General features: G+C 44.4%; 1 pseudogene; it reads right to left on the bottom strand.

Moving 5' to 3' along the window:
* Window positions 1-8,959: 8,959 nt before the first annotated feature.
* LOC142802851 (ubiquitin-conjugating enzyme E2 Z pseudogene) lies at window positions 8,960-9,469 on the bottom strand (annotated as a pseudogene).
* Between the last annotated feature and the right edge of the window lie 11,372 nt (window positions 9,470-20,841).

Raw genomic sequence — 20,841 nt, 5'->3', positions numbered from 1 at the left:
AAAGAAGTTCCACAGGTTACTCTGTCTTTTCAAAGAGGGATAAAGACACGCTGCTCTCTTCAGTGTAGCGTGCGTGAGACCCCGGACAACAAAGGGCATCACAGACCTGTTATTGCTCTGTTTCGTGCGGCTATAGGAGTCGTTGTCCCTCTAAAAAAGCAGTAAGGTGCTGGGAACCCTGCACCTATTTAATAAGTTTGGAAAGAGGTACATGCGTGTTATGGATAGATTAGTGTCCGCTTATAAATAAAATTTTCAGATGCTAGTAAGAGCTCGTCTGTGTCCTCTCTTAGTATGTGCATATTTTGGCACTCGTTTCATCATAAGTCTAATATTGTCCAAGGTGTATCACGCACAATTGTTTATTGGAACTGGAGCTATTTTAGCAATTTTCTAGTATGATGAATCCACGAGCACTTGATATAATGGTTGCCTATACCTAGCGAAATATCAGGGGCCTCCATAAAAAAAAAATTGGGAGATGCCACTTACCTGGGAATCGACGTTATGCGAAGCATGCGGAGGGAAGGTGACCTAAATGCAGTTTCGTTTTATTGAGCGATGTGTCATAAAATGGCGCTAAGTATTTTTACAACTGTTGCACGCACAGGCATATGTTGAATAATTGCAGATGTTCATGGAACCTGTAGTTTGCACTTGCGGAACGATGCCAACTGGAACATGCGTATTAGCAACACCGGAAGCTGATATGAACCGCTGAAGCTCGCGAAAATGCTGGCCTTGGACACTGCTATATAAATCAACTTCAGCGCAAGGCACCTAACCACAATTGACCTTAACTCGACGTGACGGCTGTATCAGAGGAGTTCATATGTGTTTTTTATAAGATTAGGTAGGCAGCACTGCAACCAGTATTGACGTTTCACGAAAATTAGCGTTGATTTAAAAAAAAAAGTTCCGAGGCCTGGCGTAGCTCTTTGAGAGAATACTTGACTGCCACGCCGAATGCTCAGGTTTGACTCCTGCTGGGACCCTGAAATTCATTGTTTGCATTGATCGGAAGGTCAAAGCTGTCTCTTTCAGGTTTTTCTCAACACTGACATTTATTCTATGCCATCGTTGGGTCGACGCTATCGATGTCGGTTATTTCCTAACGCTTACGCATTTTAATTGCCCATGTGTGTTCTCATCGTTTCTGGGTAGATAGTAAGTGTCAATCACCTGTGGCACATAGGCGCATACCAGCGGCACATACCCGCCCGTGGGTATGTGCCGATGTCTGACAGGAAGTGTTTGACGACGTACGCGACTGGATTGTGAGATTATTCATGTTTTGACCAGCGCGTCTTGTTCGTCAAACCATCTTACCCTCTAATGTTAATTTTGATTCACGCCAAGTTAAGGGGGTGACCACGAGAGCACCTAAACGTAAGCAGTTAGGTAGATAGATAGATAGATAGATAGATAGATAGATAGATAGATAGATAGATAGATAGATAGATAGATAGATAGATAGATAGATAGATAGATAGATAGATAGATAGATAGATAGATAGATACGCTAAATGTTGCCGAAGTTCGCAAAGAAATGCTACTACCGTCACCAACTGCAGCGTAATTTGCATGTCGATCCTCACATAACGTTGGCATGTTCAATTATTGATACTTCAATTGAATGCATCACTCAGTATTTCAGAATACGAGAGAAGGAAATTTGCTTTTACACCACTCGCTATATTTTTTACTTTTCGTTTTATTTCTTCGTCCACTAGAAGTCCATGTTATACGCTCATTATAAAATTTAAAGCCTGTCAAGACGGCTAGTACACTGAACATCGTAAAGAAATAATTTTTGATTTTTGACTGGTAAACACCCCGTAAGCACTAGCTTGCGGTTATAAATTCAAAGCCTCGATTTATAACTTGGATAATAATTTTCGCCTTACGGCATATTTTACCCGAAATGAAAAAGACTAGACCTCGGCCTCCAGTAGGACAGTCTAATTGAAAACACCCGTAAGACTTTAAATGAAAACACTGAAGCACTTTCAACGACCCTATGATAAAAAAAAGTGCGGAAGTCGAAATAGACTCTCTAGTATAGAATACAGTTTGAGTGACCTTTTTTTGATTTAGGATAGAAGTGAGGAAAACAGGACGAGTTCGCGCTGACAGACGACATTGCTCTCTTTCAAACCTTAGTAATATGTTCTGAATCTGTCGTTTTCTTATGGCGATGCGCTGGTTTTGAAAAAAAAAGGAGTAGAGAAAAGCTCGTTTGATTCAAAATCACACCCAGAGGTAGGCTTCCATTTGATTTCGTCACTTGCAAGCCGTATATGTTTTGTTTTCAAGCAAGTTGCAACCATTCAACAGCAGATCGGATGGCGCGTATAATTTTTTTTTTCGAAAATAGCCTGTGAAATATTGTCTCCCAGGTTCCCCTACAGCTGGTTCTTTGCCTTCGTTTCTTCATGCTTTTTTCCCAGCTGCCTCAATATTTGCAGTGAACTATTGTTTCGCCTCATAAATTAGCCATATTTTATTGATTCGGCAAGCACCAGCGGCCACTTTTCAGACATTGCAAACTGGCTACGGACTACTCCCAGCAAGGACTTAAGTCGCCTGATTGACTCGACTGCCTAAATTTCACTGGATAAGGAGTTATTTATATTTTAATGTATAATTATTGCCGTAAATAATGCTTGTCCGCATCCGTAGATACCTTCTACCACACCAAAGGGAACGCCGCTGGTAGCTCGCAGGTACCTTTCCTTCTGTATTTTTTTTTCAATATTACTGGACACATTCGTATATGTGCACAAAATCACATGCCAAATCACAAATCAAGCAAAGTCAGAACACAATAAAAAGTTGTTTGTCTTAGACCCGGAACAGGCACACTAATGGTTGAAAACCCTCTTATGTGTAATCAGGTATACACCAACCTATTTATCTTATCGCTTTTTATTGGCTTGATTACGAGCACATAGCCACAAGCTCCTTATATAAGCCACAGGTTCCCAGAAGAATGGGTTTTGTGTGTTGAAGAAAAAAAGAATATATCAAATTATATGGGAGGTTTAGGAGGAAGTGGAGGAGGAAGGGAAAAAATGAAAGGCAGGAAGGTCAACCAGATGCACGTCCGGTTTGCTACCCTGCACTGGGGAAAGGGGTGAGGGGATTGAAGGAGAAGAGAGAGATAAGTGAAGGGCAACGTGTGTGTAGATGTGACCTTGTTCATTGCACGCTTATTAGCGGTCGCTTAACTTCCCCAAACCACCATTGATTATGAGAGACGCCATGGTGGAGGGCTAGAGAAATTTATACCACCTGGGGTTTTTTAACATGCAGCGAAATTTCAGCATATGGTGCTACAACATTTTCGCCTCCGTTGGAAACGCAGCCGCAGAAGCTGGGATTCGAACGTGCGACCTGTAGGTCGACAACCGAGTGCCTTAGCACTTAGACCTCTCCGGCGGGGCGAAGAAAAGAATCAACCATCACCTAGTCAAAGGAGTACGCGGCCAATAGCACTTTGACTTAGGCGAGTTGGTACATAATTAGCTAGGCTTCAGCACGATTTAGACGAAGACTATGTGCGACACCAGAACACAAACGAGCGCAGACTAGCGTTCCCCCCTTCCCTCTTTGAATATCTGGCCTCATGGCTGGTACCAGGGGGAAAAGGCGAAGAAGGGAGCGTTGTAAGAGTGTGGGGGCAAGCCCCCACTGGTTTAGAACAAGTAGGAGCGAACATTCCAGAAACGGGGCAGGGGGTTGGGGGCATTAGAGCCTCGTCCGTATCCTCAGGAAGTTCCCGCAAGCATGTGGGGCGTAGTCGACTCAGCGCCTCCTCCCAAGTGGCACCCGGAATACTTGCACCCCTGTCTCCCCCTCTTCTCGTTACGCCACTTGGTCGAATATGTTTTGAGAGCACACTATTGTAACATGAAAAACTATCACGCTGCTTCGCGTTCTCCTTCATCTTCTCCTTCGCCACCCAAACACGTGCAACTGGCGTGCACTCACCCTATGCGTGCCGACATGTCCGACGTGAGAGGCAGAAACCGTTGTTCGAAATAACCAGCACAGAGCGGGAGAAAAACTAATATGAACATAAACACATAGATTGAAAAAGGAAGAAAAAAAAGAGACAAATGGGTACAAAATTAGGCAAAAGAAGTATATAGAAATAAAACTTATTATAAAGTCTGAAAGGCAGGGAGAGAGAAACACAGGAAGTGGAAGCACGCTTTCACTTCCTGTGGAAGAAATACCCAGAAACAGAGACAAGGTATAAAGAGGAAAAAACAGAGCGAAAGACAAAAATACCGAGGGTCATGAAACGCCACCCAGCTGCACAGGTAGTTTAAGCCTTCCGCCATTAATTAAAATGTCGCCAATAGTGATTTGTTCAGCACTCGCCAGGAAATTCTGGGTTTTGTGTAATTCTACCACACAGCCACGCCTCTGCTTGTGAATACAGCGAAAACAACTTCCTATGCTTGGAAATGCAGTGAAAGAATTTTCATGCTTTACAAACACACGCGTCCTTTATAAAAGCTTAATACAACGTGAAATTTTGCAGTTTTAATGCCTGGTACAAGCGTATACATTGCCGACAGGCGTCGGAGCATGCGAATAAAAATAACAACTTCATGGTTTAAAGCCAGTCGCCCACAAAGGCACACACTTCTCTGCGTCTATTACATTGTGTCCACGCAGTGGGGGTAGAGCAAGTTCGAGTATATTTCAGTGTTTGCAGTAAGCACTAGGGAAAGATATCGCTCATTTTTATCCAATGCATGCATATATATAGCTTAAGTTTTTGCTGCAGGACTGGCATTCGCACGCCTTATTCTAGCCACTGTGAGGCCTGCACTGCACGTAAACACCAGGTGCCTTCATTGGCCTTCCTTATTTTTTTTATTTCTACGTAGGTCTCGGCAAACGCTCGTTTCACATGTGCGTAGTGGCTTGTTCTGCAAGGCATTCTACGTTATTTAAATAATTATATTCATTAAATCAAGCACGACAATTTTCTTGGTCATCGGTAATCTTTCTACTATATCTCCAATATTCTAAATCTGAACAATAGTTTTTAATATCACTCTTTTCTCGGCATATCTTCCATATGGGACATGCACCATGCCTTGTAGCTCCCATAGACGCTAGCGCTAGAGTTCGCTCTATATAGTCTATAATTAAGAACCTCTTTGGGATACACTGAGCGATTTCTGCAACAGCGACATAACGTACAAGAAATGCACACAATATGGAAACATAGCTGAACATATTATCATGTGAAATGAAGAACGATACACATAGTAACCATAGGTTTTTTACAAGAAATAAATAATATCTGTGCAAGCAATGTGCTGCAGACACTTGGCATAGCAGAATATTGTTGATTACCTTTTTCAATTGACACAAAGGTTTTCCTGCGCATTACCTGTCATAATATATGCCGCATATGTTGGCAGACATTTGCGCGTTTTGTTACATGCAAACTTGGGTTGTTGCATTGCTGTTCACACCTTTCATATCCACGAACCAACTCTGCAAGTGAAAGCTATCACTGAAAAACAACGAGTAGGTGACGGTATAGAACGAAAGCACTCTGCCCTGGTGTGAGAGTGATTTTCAGCAATACATCTCCATCAGTTGAACTTGAGCACTTACAGCTGGACGAAAAGTAGCGCGTGCTGATTTTACCAAAGCAAAAACTACCCACCATGGTGGTCCAACGGTTGTAGTTCTCCATTGCTGACTCAAATTCTTGTCGTATTTCGGTGTAGGCGGGAATGCTCGAAGTCCCTGTACTTTGATACAGGTGCATGCTAAAGACCCAAAGTGGTAAAATTTATAGAACGCCAAACTACGGTATCTCTTATAATCATATTGTGGTTTTCAGATGTTTAACCTCGTCCAATTGATCATTAACAACTATGTTTTTAGAGCTGTTTGGAAAATTTCAATCCGAGAACAAGGTCAGTTAAATTTTTTCCTTGCGTTTGAGCAGGCACCAATGGTTGATACTACATTTTGAGCTGAAGACGCCTCTACGTTCCCGGTAAAGAACAGAGAGAATAGGGAGAATAGGCAGTTATGGTTTACCGTTAGCGTGATAGCGAATGTTAAGAGCATGACGTTACCGTGCAGCAAGTTTCGTTGCGGGCAGGGGCTTATAATTAAGCGGGATAGCGTTTACGTGGTGTACGTGCCCCAGCTATCGAATGGTTGACAATTAGGAAAGTTGAAAAGGAAAAGAAACCGTCATTGTCTGGTTGTGTTTTGGCACCAAGCATTTTGGGAAGCTTATTTCAGTAATACTGAGAATAAATAAATATGAACCATGCACCCAATCCAAAAAAGCTGTTGCCAATTTGTTTACATCGATCTTGTAGTTAGGCCTATACGATTTTGAAATAGGAATCTATCTTGAAAACTACACTAACTTATTCGTAATACTCAGTCATCGAAGCTAATTGAAGGCAAGCGAAACCACTTTAAACAGTCGTTTGCTGCGAGCAAAGTGACTCTTTCTACAAATACACGCCAACTTACTTCCAAGCGGGCGTCCGAGAGCGTCGCGTTGTTTTACGTACACTACGTATACCAACGCTAACATGGTAAGGTTGAAGCTGAAAAGCAGCTAGTGCGCATGCTAATTGGTACGGGCAACGTACGTATCTGCACATGTACACTTCAATCCCGCTATAACGGTTCGCCCGGTATCCCGGTAAGCCCGACGTACTATCACTGTCTTATTTTTTCCGGGCGGACTTGCATTTCACGGTGAATGTTCAAAAGAGCGATGCCAACCAATCTTTTATTTGTTGCTGTAGCTCTCAGGTCTAATTTTTAGTGGTATCAGGAATGAAAAACAGCGTTCCGCTTCAGCTATGCTGATGGGCAGGGTCGCTTGCCAGAATCTTTTGCAGATGGTGCACGTTTGGGAATAATATCTTTTGGCAATTGTCAACCTTATGCATCGCAGACTTGTTAAGGTTTCTCACTTCTCTCGCTTCTTTTTCGCAGCCCGTATGCTACCAAGTCGCCTTACAAATCCAAGGTTGAGATATTGTTCGACTAGACATCAGAAAACTCCTCGGCAGTGGGAAGAGTGTCAGATTCGAAAGTAGAGACAAAAGGAAAAGGACGTGGAAGAAAGGAAAAGGACAGAAGGGAAAAAGCATCTTCAAGGGGTGCCGATGCTTTGTAAAGCGCTCACAGAACTGACCTAGCAATGAAACTACAGCGACTCGCATCAGAATGCAAGAAACAGACAACCGACAGGCAGAGATGGTGCGCATTAACGCGTAATTAGGTAAACAAGTTGCAGGCGCTGGTAGTTCTCGTGAAATTGTCGTCTGAGTTCACGCGTTCTGAGAATTTGATTATGGTGCACTGTGCTCTAAACGCAACCGGAGTTCATTCCTTATTCACTAGTGAACCGATCACTCAAGATTTTGTGTGGAACGAGGCTGCTTTTCTTCACGCCAGCGTAAGTGCGGCGAACATGATTGCGTGTACTAGTTAAAACAGTGTATACATGGCATATCTATACTGCACGGCGATATGCATATATGTACAGCATTGAACATGTTGACCTAAAGAAAATTGAAGGCTGCACGCTTGCTAAGAACAGAAGACTCTTTGCCGCAACGCTGGCGTTTTGAAGAGCAGAGCGACAGGAGTTACGGAAAACAAAACAAAAAAGAGATCACCATACATTTTTGCGCGTATATAAGTTTACTGGTGGGTACACGCAGATAAGGAGCTATTTCTAGGTGAGTATATAGTCTAGTCCCAGGTGCATTTTCGTTTGAGACTAAGTAAATATTTCTCAACAGTGATTACCTTGCCCTAACAGATTTCACGACATTACCTTTACAATTGTAGTGCTTCATTGCTATCAAAAGCCACAGGGAACCCTAATGTCAAGCAAAGTTGCGAGAAATTCTACCCGAAAAATAACGCGTGTGAAATCAAGTTGCCAAAGTGCTGCATAACTTACAGAAACGAATTCTTATTGCGTATTGCAAGCGTGCTTTGACGCACGCAGTAAAGTAAGAAATGTTGACTAAGAGCTTTCAATGCGTCAGGGCTGCTTGGCATATGGAGCTTAAAACAAAGACTTTTCTATAGGCATGCAGTCACAGACATCAACCGTAAAAAGTCGCTCGGGAAATAAGCGAAAGCAAAAAGCAGTTATTAATGTGCAAAAACCTTCTGCGTTTGCCTCTCATTGCACATAAAGCGGAGCCATCATCGACTTGAAAGAATGATAGAGTACACGTCACATTGATTCATTTTCGAAGTTCAGTTCATTAATTCCTGGCCATGTACCTGTCATTTACTGCATTTTATAGCGCTTACTTTACTTTTATTGTTTACTAACTCCTCCTCTCTTCACAGGTATATACGCACGAGGCGGGATGTCTCGTGACTTTGATATACATATACACATTCTGCCCAAACTACCGATGAAAATCACGTCACAGAGACCCGGAGTGTGGGAGGGAGGAGGTTCAGACTTCAGCGTGCTCCACCCTCCTCTCCCTGGTCGGGTCGGGGTGACCACATCTCACATAAATATTTTCTGGCTACGCCACTGGTTTATTAACGGCTTGCCAACTTTTTTTAAGCTCCAAAAAAGTTTCCATGAGCCCTAGCAGTTCATGATGCCCTTGTAGTCGCATTGTAACATTTTCCTCATCGTTGGGTTGTCTGGCAGTATATGACCATGCAAGTCTTGCAGTCTCTCGAGTAGCGCGGCGTACTGCTGAGGTACATCCATGCTTGAGTCTGCGCCAATTAGAGAGAAGGTTACACTTTGGATTTGTCATATTGTTCTACAAAGTGCTTAATCACAGCCATCTGCAGGTGCTGCGGGTACAACGAGTTGCCGAGGAGACAAGCCTCGAGTGCGTCGCAAATCGCAACTCTGAGGGTCTGGGAGCGCAGCTTGGCGTTTCAACCGATCGTCTTTTCAAGCCAAGTTTCGAACTCCCGTCCTATCGATGAGCAACGACTGCATCGAAACGACCACCGTCTTCAGGGACGTCTCCGGGTTCCACGAAGGTCCGTCAAACGTGCCCGGAATGATGAGCGAGACGAGCCCAATGCTGTACAGTTTCCGGTTGAAGCGCACCCTTCCGCCGTCTGTCGTCATGAAGCGTACTTGCGGTGGACAGGCTGGGTTGTCGAGGGGGAACTTGAGCACGAAATGGAACAAGCCTCCCTGGCACGGCGTGTTGTCGGGTCCCACGATGACGGCGTGGACGTAGGTGACGTTGCCTTTTTCGGGCTCGACGAAGATTCCTGGCACAGGGTTGTCAATGATGTTCTTGGGGTCATGGTTGAGTCTCAGCAGACACTGCCCCGACAGCTGCTTGGGCTGGGCCAACGCGGTCTCCAATTGGCACGTAGCTGCAGTTATCTGAGGTTTGTCCGTGGTGGAATAAGGGGCGGCGATGGCTGTGAGCGGACGTCGCTGCATTCTGGTGGCCGTTTGCGCAGATGGCGGTACTTACTATACAATGGCTCCCACCCACTAGGAGGGATTGACCAAGAAAGGAGTTATTCATATATAAAATCATCACATACTATTTGTATGACTAATTATACGCAATACTTAGAATAAATAATTATGCTGTTCAATATAAAAGCCACCCTGATACATTTAAATATTTCTGTACTGCAAAACAGAGATATACAAGGACCTAATGCTCCCAAGGATTGAATGTTTGAAACTTTACTTCCAATATAATGCAATCGAACACCGTTTTGAAAAATTTTCTCATCAAAAAAAAAAAGAGGCAGTTGCATGATAAGAAATTGTGCTGGATTATTTTCCCATCGTAGTAAAACGAGCAACGGGGGACGGCGCCAGACTACCCCTGGGCATATAATACTTTTTGAAAGTTTGAAAATGACAGTGAGATATGGTAAAGGTAACTGCCTTTTGTCGTGCTAAACGGAAACTCCTACGCCAAGAAAACATGAGGTGTTGATACTCGTTTATTTGAGCGATTGATATTTTTTGAGTGTCTTGCATTTTGGCACGCCTTCTAAATCTGTCACGATTTATGATAGTTGTTGTCGGTGTAATTGAGAATTTCGGAACAAAGGGAGTAGCTTTTGCCAGAGCATGCGCGATTTTATTCGTTTTTATCCATTTGTGGCCTGGTACCCAGAATAATTTTGTTACAGTTACGTGGATAGGAACCAGAAAATGAAAACTACGTGATAAATGAGAGTCGCTTTTTGGAGACTACGCTGAGCACAAAAATAAAGACTCTGTAATTATGTATGGCCATACTTGATTTGGATAGGGAGCTTTCTTATGTCTATTACAACCGCCAGATTTTCCGCCAAAAATCTAGATAAGAAATTGGGAAGTGCTGTAATGAAAATGACTAGTTGAAGGTCACAAAGATTATGCCAATGCTGGACTTTCCCTCAAAAGTTAGAAACCTGATATTGTTTTGTTCCATAGATCCGCTATAAATGAATATATAAAAGCCCCTTTTATCCCTCGTAATCAAGGAACGAAGGAAAATAACTTCATTTTTATTCTGTAGAACTTGACAGGGTCCCGCATCTGGCTGAGCCCCACGAAGACACCGGTAAGGCAACTTTATCGAGTGATTTTGATATATATAGTCAAAATGACTAGGATGTATTGTCTTTCATGAACATTGAAAGGAACTTCATTCGCTTTAACATCGACTGATTCAACAAGTGTTTAGGTAGTTCAGCTTAGTTGTATGAAACCGAGGCCAATAAAAAAAATAAGGCTCGCTGATACAAAAAAATAGTTTTTAGTTTTATCGTATATTGATAATTTTTAGGAGTGTTTGTACTGTTAGTATCCTCAACCAGCCAAGAGAGGGCGACTGTGGTTCTAAATAGAGGACATTATTGCCTAGATGAATATCGGTAATCCAAGCCGTAAGGCCTCTCTTTCTAAAAGTGTACAAGAGACGCAGTTTATAAGACGATGCTTCAGTATATAAACACAAGCAAATCTTAATACTGGGCGTAAATACGTTTTGTAAACCAAAGTTGGTGTAGCTGTCTCGCATCCCCGATCGACCTTTGCAAAGCCTTTCCTAGGACTCTATGTGCCCGTACTTGTATGTATGTATGTATGTATGTATGTATGTATGTATGTATGTATGTATGTATGTATGTATGTATGTATGTATGTATGTATGTATGTATGTATGTATGTATGTATGTATGTATGTATGTATGTACGTACGTACGTACGTATGTATGTATGTATGTATGTATGTATGTATGTATGTATGTATGTATGTATGTATGTATGTATGTATGTATGTATGTATGTATGTATGTATGTATGTATGTACATATGTATGTATGTATGTATGTATGTATGTATGTATGTATGTATGTATGTATGTATGTATGTATGTATGTATGTATGTATGTATGTATGTATGTACGTATTATGAAGTCTTGGTCTGGATTACCTTTTATTAGGCCCGAGGAACCGGCAGCCGACAGCTACGATGAAAGAGCCAAGATGATGATGCTACGCGACAACGATGAGGATGCATGAGCCACACATGATAATGATGATAATGTACCGGTGAAGAGGATGCGTATACTAAATGCCTACATCAATTCCCCCCACGTGAAAGCGGCCAGCCTGGCCGCGGCAAGTCAAGGGGACAAAGAACGTCGCATGAAGGGCTTCATACGGGAGACATGGACGACCTCTGTAGTTCGATAACGGCGATCTGCTGGGGCTACAATTGGTGTCACGCGATAATTCACTGGTGAAGTCTCTTCAAGAACGGTGTACGGCCCAATAAACCGAGGCTGAAATTTGTCGCACAAACCAGGTGTGCGAACAGGCGTCAAAAGGAGCACTTCGTCTCCAGGTTGGAAGGATACATCACGATGCGATTCATCATAAAGTAGCTTTCTGTCTTGCTGGCGGGCTTCAGTGTTTATACGAGCTCGTTGGCGGCACTGTGCGAGTCGTGAAACGTATTCCTCTGAAGAGGATGGAGATGAATTCGCTTGGCAGGTAAAGAAGGAGACGTCCAGGAAAGAAGTAGGGGAGCGTCCATAAACTAGGTAAAATGGCGAGTAGCCGGTTGTTCGCTGAATGGCCGTATTGTAGGCGAAAGTGACGAATGGTAGAACAACGTCCCAGTTTTTGTGGTCTGGTTGAATATAGGCGGCGATCATGTCAGCAAGAGTGCGGTGGAATCACTCAGTGAGGCCGTTAGTCTGGGGATGATAACTAGAGGCAGTCTTGTGAGTTGTGCCGGAGGCCTGAAGAAGTTCGTTCACTAGTTGTGAAAGAAAGGCCCTTCCACGGTCACTGAGCAACACACGTGGAGCACCATGACGCAGTATAATGGCTCGGAGGATGAAATCGGCAATCTCAGAAGCTGAACCTGTAGTAACGGATGCCGTCTCGGCGTAGCGCGTCAAATGGTCAATGGCTGTTACTATCCACCGGTTTCCAGCAGCACTGACTGGGAGGGGGCCATAAAGATCGACGCCTACAACTTCGAATGGTGTGGCTGGGCACGGAAGAGGCTGTAGTTTACCGGCGGGAGCAGATGTTGGTAGTTTTCTACATTGGCAGGTAGTGCAGGACCCGACGTACCGAGCTACACTAGTGGTAATGCCTGGCCAAGAAAACCGACTTCGAAGGCGATCGTAGGTTTTATGGTAACCAAGGTGACCAGCAGTTGGATGGTCATGAAGTGCCCTGAGGACTTCGGACCGAAGTGATCGGGGTAGAACGGGAACCCAGCGCTGACCGTCAGGATGGTAAATTTTGCGGTACAGCACCGAGTTGTCCAGTTTAAATTGCGAGAGTTGGCGACGGAGCCTTGCATTAGGTGGACGGGAACTGCCAGTGAGGTAGTCTATAATACGTCGAAAGTATGGGTCAGCCAACTGTCGAGAAGGAAAATCTTGCGGGTCGTCCGAAGGCAGCTGGTTCATAGAGGCGAGAGAGGAAACCGCCGTAGACGTGGACTCCGAAGGCGTGTTGTGCAAATCGATGGCGGAAACCCCGAGTGGAGTCGCTGGTAGTGATCAGCGAGAAAGAGCGTCGGCGTCACTATGCTTCCTGCCACACTTGTACACGATCTCAAAATCATATTCTTGGAGGCATAGAATCCAGCGTCCGAGGCGTCCCGACAAGTTCTTGAGTGTCGAAAGCCAACATAAAGCATGGTGGTCGGTCACAATGGTGAAATGGCGGCCATGCAGATATGGACGAAATTTCTGTACGGACCAAACGATGGCGAGGCACTCCTGCTCGGTTATCGTGTAGTTCCTCTCGGCTGCGGAGAGGACGCGGCTGGCGTATGCAACGACTCGCTCTCGCGAAGAGTTGTCGCGTTGCAGGAGCACGGCTCCTAAACCGTGGCCGCTAGCGTCTGTGTGCAGGAAGGTTGGTGCATCATTGTGAAAATGAGCAACTACAGGGTCGGTCGTGAGGGCACTCTTCAACCTGTCGAAAGCCGATTTACATTCCTGAGACCACTGAAAGGGCATACCGGAAGCAAGTAGCTTATGAAGTGGTGCGGCTATGGAGGCAAAGTTTTGTATGAATCGCCGAAAGTAAGAGGCGAGACCAAGGAAACTTCGCAAATCTTTTGGTTTGTCAGGGCGAGGGAAGCGAAGCACTGCAGCAGTTTTATCAGGGTCTGGGCGAATTCCGTCCTTGCTCACAATATGACCGAGTACCTTGATAGATCTGCTGGCGAAATGGCACTTTTTGGTGTTAATTTGAAGACCAGCGCCCGCAAGACAAGTCAGGACCTCGTCCAAGCGTTGCAGATGTTGAGGAAACGTCGATGAAAAGACAACAATGTCATCGAGGTAACATAGGCAAGTCTTCCATTTCAGGCCACGCAGCACGGTGTCAATCATGCGCTCAAAAGTTGCGGGCGCATTGCATAGACCGAACGGCATAACATTGAATTCGTATAGGCCGTCCGGGGTTGCAAACGCAGTTTTTTCTTTATCATCTTCGTGCATGGGGATTTGCCAATAGCCGGAACGCAAGTCGAGGCTTGAAAAGAATTCAGCACCTTGTAAAGAATCGAGGGCGTCGTCGATACGTGGCATGGGGTATACGTCCTTCCTAGTGATCTTATTGAGTGCTCGGTAATCGACGCAAAATCGTACGGAACCGTCTTTTTTACGCACCAGAACCACTAGAGACGACCAAGGACTGGTTGAGGGTCGGATTATCTCCCGTTGCAGCATATCGTCTACGTTTTCCTCAATGATTTTTCGTTCGGCTAGGGAGACGCGGTACGGAGGGCGGTGCACAATGGATGTTCCGTCGGTCTGAATACGATGTGCTGTAGCAGTTGTCTGGCCCAGGGTGGATGAATGAACGTCAAAGGAGTTTGCATGCTTTTCCAACAAATCAAGCAGCTGCTGCTTCTGTGAGTCATTCAAGTCTTTGTTGATGGCTGCTGTAAAGGCCGAGGGAGCAGCACGATCTGCAGGATGGCCTTTAGAGGAGACAGGGGTAAGAGGCACAACGCACACAGGCTGCAGATCGGCAACGCAGGCGACAGTAGTGCCCCGTGGTAGTAAAATTTTATCTTGTGTGGTGTTGGTAGCAGCGAGGACAGTTGATCCATTGTTGAAGCGAGCCACACCTGATGCCAGATCTATGCCTTTATTAAGGCAACACGGTGACGGAGTGACCAAAATGTCACCAGAGTCGACGTAGTTGGACAAAACTGTCACTAATTGATGTTCGTTTGGTGGTAACTCGATGTCTACTGCAGCGATGAGTCGAAGTGGCCTGTAGGTTTCGTCGTTGAGCAAGTGGTCCGTGTCAGTAAGATGGACGACACATTGTGCACAGCAAATAGCCGCAGAAGCAGAGGAAAGAAAGTCCCAGCCTAAAATGAGTTCATGGGAGCACGGGGATAGCACAGCAAATTCTATATGATGAAGAATTTCGTCAATTAGTACACGGGCAGTACAGAGAGCGGAAGGGCGAATCATTGTTTCCTGGGCTGTAACCAGTGTGGGTCCATCATAAGGCGTCGTGACTTTTCGAAGACGGGCACACAAAGCAGCACGAATAACAGAAAACGCAGCCCCAGTGTCCACCAAAGCATCAACGTCCACTCCCTCAACTGTGACCGCAATCATATTGTAGGGGCGCGCTGGAGGAATTGGAGTCCTGTGTTGGAATGCAGTTTGTCCTCCAAAAACTGCATCGCTTAGTTTTCCGGACGCCGATCAGAAGTAAGGGAAGCAGGCTGAAGAGGAGAAGAAGAGCGCCGGTAAGGCGACGGTGAACGGCGTCAGGTTGATCGATGACTACTGCGCAGTTCACCCGATGCTGGCGGAGATGGAGACCAACGCGGCGGTGACGAATAACGGCGACCCTGGTACAAGGCTCCTGCGGTATAGTCCCGTTCGCGTATGTCATACCCTCGGCGCTCGTCTTGCTGGCGCTTGCGGCAAAAGCGTGCAATGTGACCACGATAGCCGCAATAATAGCACGTAGGCCGAGTCGATCGATGAGGAGGGTAGTAGCTTGCGCTAACTGCACCAGGAGAGAGAGAAGTCAGAGGGACAGGTGACGGATCACGCGGTGGTGATGAAAAGCTCGTGGGAAAGCTTGTGGGAGGTGCGGCAGCAACCGACGCATACGTTTGTGGCGGGGACGTCGAGCTGATGGTGCCTGGTAGTGCGGCGGCGGTGTGCGGGAACGATGGTAGAGTACGAGAGACAATGGGCTGCAGGTTGGCCATGTGGGTCATGGACGTGAGCTCTTCCCTGATGACATCCCGCAATGACGTTGAAGAGGACTGAACGGGACACACTGAAGGTAGTGTGAATCCCATTGATTCTAATTCTTCACGTATAATCGCCCTTATCGTGTCTCGCAGGTTTGGATCAGTCGTAATACGGGCCGCGTCACTGTCTGATTGTAGGCGCATAGACTCAAGTTCTTCGAGGCGCTGACAGGTTGTAGCAACGTCAGCAACGGTAGCCGGATTTTGGATCGCTGGGGCCTTGAATGCGACGGGTGCAATCCCCTTAAGAAGCTGGCGCACCTTGTCTGATTCTGTCATTGGGATGTCAACCCGGCGGCAAAGTGAAAGAACATCCTCGATGTAGGATGTGTACGACTCCCCGATGTGCTGTTTCCGAGTCGCGAGAGCTTTCTTTGCGAGAGCCGAACGAACAGCCGGTGTGCCAAAGACATGGCGAAGCTGATCTTTGAAGGCTGACCAGTCGGGGATGTCGATGAAGTGGTTGAGGAACCACGTCTTCGCGACACCCGTGAGGTAAAATGACACGTGAGCGAGTTTGTAGGCGTTATCCCACCGGTTAGCAGCGCCGACACGTTCGAAATCATCCAGCCATTCTTCCACATCTTCCCCGCGCATACCAGCGAAGGGATGGGGCTCACGCTGGAGGCTGTTGATGACGTGAGAACGCGCGGCACGCAGTGGTTGAGTGGGAACGGCTGCAGCACCGGCCTCATCTTGGTGCGACATGTTTCCAGACACCTGGCCCAAGCGGTGACCTGAACGTAGCTCCAGGGGGTAGAGTGGTCGAGAGGTACTGGGATCGTTACCCAGCACCTCCACCACGTATGAAGTCTTGGTCTGGATTACCTTTTATTAGGCCCGAGGAACCGGCAGCTGACAGCTACGATGAATGAGCCAAGATGATGATGCTACGCGACAACGATGAGGATGCATGAGCCACACATGATAATGATGATAATGTACCGGTGAAGAGGATGCGTATACTAAATACCCACAGTATGTACGAATGTATGTGCAAGCTATGTATGTATAGTTGTGTATTCAACGTGGACATGTGAAAGGAGATGGTTATTATAAATTATAAATTTTTGTGATGCTTTACCTGTATGTTTATTTCATATTAGTTGTACATGATTGACTGCCATTCCTGCTGCTTTGTCAACTTGTGAACGGGGTCAGGACCTGTCAAGCTCTTCAGCTTTTAGTCCTGTACTCCACCTTATCTAAAGGAAATAAAATGATTGATTGATTGATTGGTATTTTACCAAGTCCAAACGTGGTGTGTTCTGGAGTTTGCAGGTTATTTTATAGTACCTGGTTTACCCAAAGGAAACACCATAACTGCGTTTCTTTTAAACATTACGGTGTAAATAGATATCCTGTAACCAGTTTTGAACGACGCACATTTACGCTTGTAAGCGAATATGATATTGAATGTGTATCCTTGTCTGAATCCAAAATGATTTATATTCTGCATATACATATGCGTACACATCTTCATGAATAGGAATAGTGCTTAGCAATATATTAAAAAGGAGAGGCGACGTGACTGCTCGCTGAGGAACTCCTCGTAACTAGAAGTGTACGTTTAAAGAATTACCCTTGCGTGAAAAAAATCCTTCAATTTGAAAACTCACTAAAGCACCTTACTATAAAGTTAGGAATTTAATGAAGTTTTAATTAATGAAATAATATTTTATGTTATACACTATCGTAAGCTTTTGATATATCCAAAGTTACCAGGGCTGCTGTTTGTCAATGACAGTGCGCCAATTAGATTCGGCTCTCCTAGTCTACATGGGCATGCCAGATAAAACATAGAGTTCTAGAAGCGACTTTGAAAAGACTGAGAACTTCTCAATTGTTGACCAACTTATTAAGACGAACATAAAAGATTTTTCATCTTGATTTAACCACATTAGAAGTTAACGCTGTTGGTCATATATTTGGGATGACTGCCACTTGGGCGTGTTAGTTAAAGTTCATGATGAAATAGACGCGAATACATACACACAGTTAGAGAGGACACAGACGAGAGCTTACTACGCACCGAAAGTTTAATTTGAAAGCGAACACTAATATAACAATAGCACGTATGTACGTCATTCCAGGCCTCCCCCTGTCATCATCAACAACGTGACATATCAAAAAAGCACTCGCGTAATTGATGGTACACAACCGGAAACAAACACGTGTAAATACTTGTTATGGCTTTGACTTCCTCTAAATGATCAAGTTTCGTTATCTTTCCAACAGACCAGCCCAACGAAAAGGCAGTTGCAGACTTCGGTCTGAAAACCTCACTAAAACAATAAATCCATAATAGTGACGGGTGGTGTGTACAAAGGGCAGGGACGTAATCAATGCGAGCTTATGACTCGTGCTTACCGTGAACTCCTCGTTCAAGGGGAAGAATTGCAAGCCCCTATCCCAATCACGAAAGAAGCTCCACAGCCTACTCTGTCTTTTCAAAGAGGGATAAAGACACGCTGCTCTTTTTACTGTACCGTTCGTGAGGCCCCGGACATCTAAGAGAATTGCAGACTTGTTATTGCTCTGTTTAGTACGGCTAGGAGTCGCTCGTCTCTGTAAGAAGGTTGTAAGGTGCTGGGAACCCTGAACCTATTTAAGAAATTCGAAATGAGGTACATGCGTGTTATGCATAAACTAGTGATCGCTTCGAAATAAAATTTTCAGTTGCTAGTAGGAGCTCGTCTGTGTCCTCTCCTACTGAGTGCATTTTTTAGCGTTTTTTTCATCATAAGTCTTATATTGTCCAAGGTGTATCCCGCACAATTGTTTATAGGAACTGGAGCTATTTTAGCAATTTCCAATATAATTAGTCAATAAGCACTTGATATAATGGTTGCCTATACCTAGCAAAATATCAGGGACCTCCATGAAAAAAAAAATCGGGAGATCCCACTTACCTGGGAATCGACGTCATGCGAAGCATGCGGAAGAAAGGTGACTTAAATGCAGTTTTGTTTTATTGAGCGATGCGTCATAAAATGGCGCTAAATATTTTTACAATTTCTGCACGCACAGACATATGTTGAAGAGTTGCAGAAGTTCATAGAACCTGTTGTTTTCACTTGCGGAACGATGCCAACTGGCATACATGCGTATTAGCAACACCGGAAGCTGATATGAACCGTTGAAGCTCGCTTAAATGCTGGCATTGGACACTGCTATATAAATTAACTTCAGCGCAAGGCACCTAACCACAATTTACCTTAACTCGACGTGACGGCTGTATCAGAGGAGTGCATATGTATTTGTTATAAAATTAGGTAGGCAGCACTGCAACAATATTTGACGTTTCACGAAGATTAGCGTTTATTTAAAAAAACGTTCCGAGGCCTGGCGTAACTCATTGAGAGAAAGCTTAACTGCCACGCAAAATGCTCATGTTCGATTCCTGCTGGGACCCTCAAACTCATTATTTGCATTCATCGGGGGATCAAAGCTGTCTATTTCAGGTTTTTCTCAGCATTGACATTTATTCTATGCCATCGTTGGATCGACGCTATTGATGTCGGGTATTTCTTAACGCTTACGCATTGCAATTGCCCATGAGTGTTATCATCGTTCCTCGGTAGATATTAAGTGTCAATCACCTGTGGTACATACGCGCATACCAGTGGAACATACCCGCCCTTGGGTATGTGCCGCTGTCTGACAGGAAGTGTTTGACGACGTACGCGACTGGATTGGGAGATTATTCATGTCTTGACCGGCGCGTCTTGTTCGTCAAACCATCTTACCCTCTAATGTTAATTTTGATTCACGCCAAGTTAAGGGGGTGACCACGAGAGCACCGAAACGTAAGCAGTTGAATAGATAGATAGATAGATAGATAGATAGACACTTGATAGATAGATAGATAGATAGATAGAAAGATATATAGATAGATAGATAGATGGATAATAGATAGATAGATAGATAGATAGATAGATAGATAGATAGATAGATAGATAGATAGAGAGATAGATAGATAGATAGATAGATAGATAGATAGATAGATAGATAGATAGATAGATACGCTAAAAGTTGCCAAAGTTCGCAAAGAAATGCTTCGCATTTCAAATTTTTTGTTGCTCTACCGTTACCAACTGGAGCGTAATTTGCAAGTCGATCCTCGCATAACGTTGTCATGTTCAGTTATTGATACCTCAATTGAAATCAGCACCCAGTATTTCAGAATACGAGAGAAGGAAATTTGCTTTACACCATTCGCTATATTTTTTAGCATTTGTTTTATTTCTTTGTCCCCCAGAAGTCCAGGTATCACGCCCATTATAAAATTTAAAGCCCTGTCAAGACGGCTAGTACACTGAACATCGTAAGGAAATAATTTTTTTTTATTTTTACCGGCAAACACCCCGTAAGGACTATCTCTGCGGTTATAATTTCACAGCCTCGATTTATAACTTAGAAATAATTTTCGTCTTACGACAAACTTTACCCGAAATGAAAGGGAGCAGACCTTGGCCTCCAGTAGGACAGTTGAATCCAAAGCACCTGTAAGACTTTAAATGAAAACACTGAAATACTTTCAACGACCCATATGGTGAAAAAACTGCAGAAGTCGAAATAGGCTCTCTAGTATAGAATAATTTTTGACTGACCTTTCTTTGATTTAGGATAGAAGTGAGGAAAACAGGACGAGTCTACGCTGACAGACGTCATAGCTCTCTTTCAAGCCTTAGTATTATGTTCTGAATCTGTCATTTCTATATAGCGAAGCACTGGTTTTGAAAAACAATGAGTAGAGATAAGCTCGTTTGATGCAAAATCACACTCAGAGGTAGGCTTCCATTTGATTTCGTCACTTACACGCCGTATAGGTTTTGTTTTTAAGCAAGTTGCAAACATTCAACAGCAGATCGGATGGCGCGTATAATTTTTTTCCAAAAGAGCCCGTGAAATGCTGTCTCCCAGGTTTTCCAACAGCTGGTTCATTGCCTTCGTTCGTCAGTGCCTTCTGCCCAGCCGCTTCCATATTTGCTCTGAAATATTGTTTCGCCTGATAAATTAGCCAGATTTCATT

The sequence above is a fragment of the Rhipicephalus microplus genome, chromosome 3 (assembly GCF_043290135.1).
Source record: "Rhipicephalus microplus isolate Deutch F79 chromosome 3, USDA_Rmic, whole genome shotgun sequence".
Classification (NCBI taxonomy): Eukaryota; Metazoa; Arthropoda; class Arachnida; order Ixodida; family Ixodidae; genus Rhipicephalus; species Rhipicephalus microplus.
This window is presented reverse-complemented; position numbering and strand designations above follow the sequence as displayed.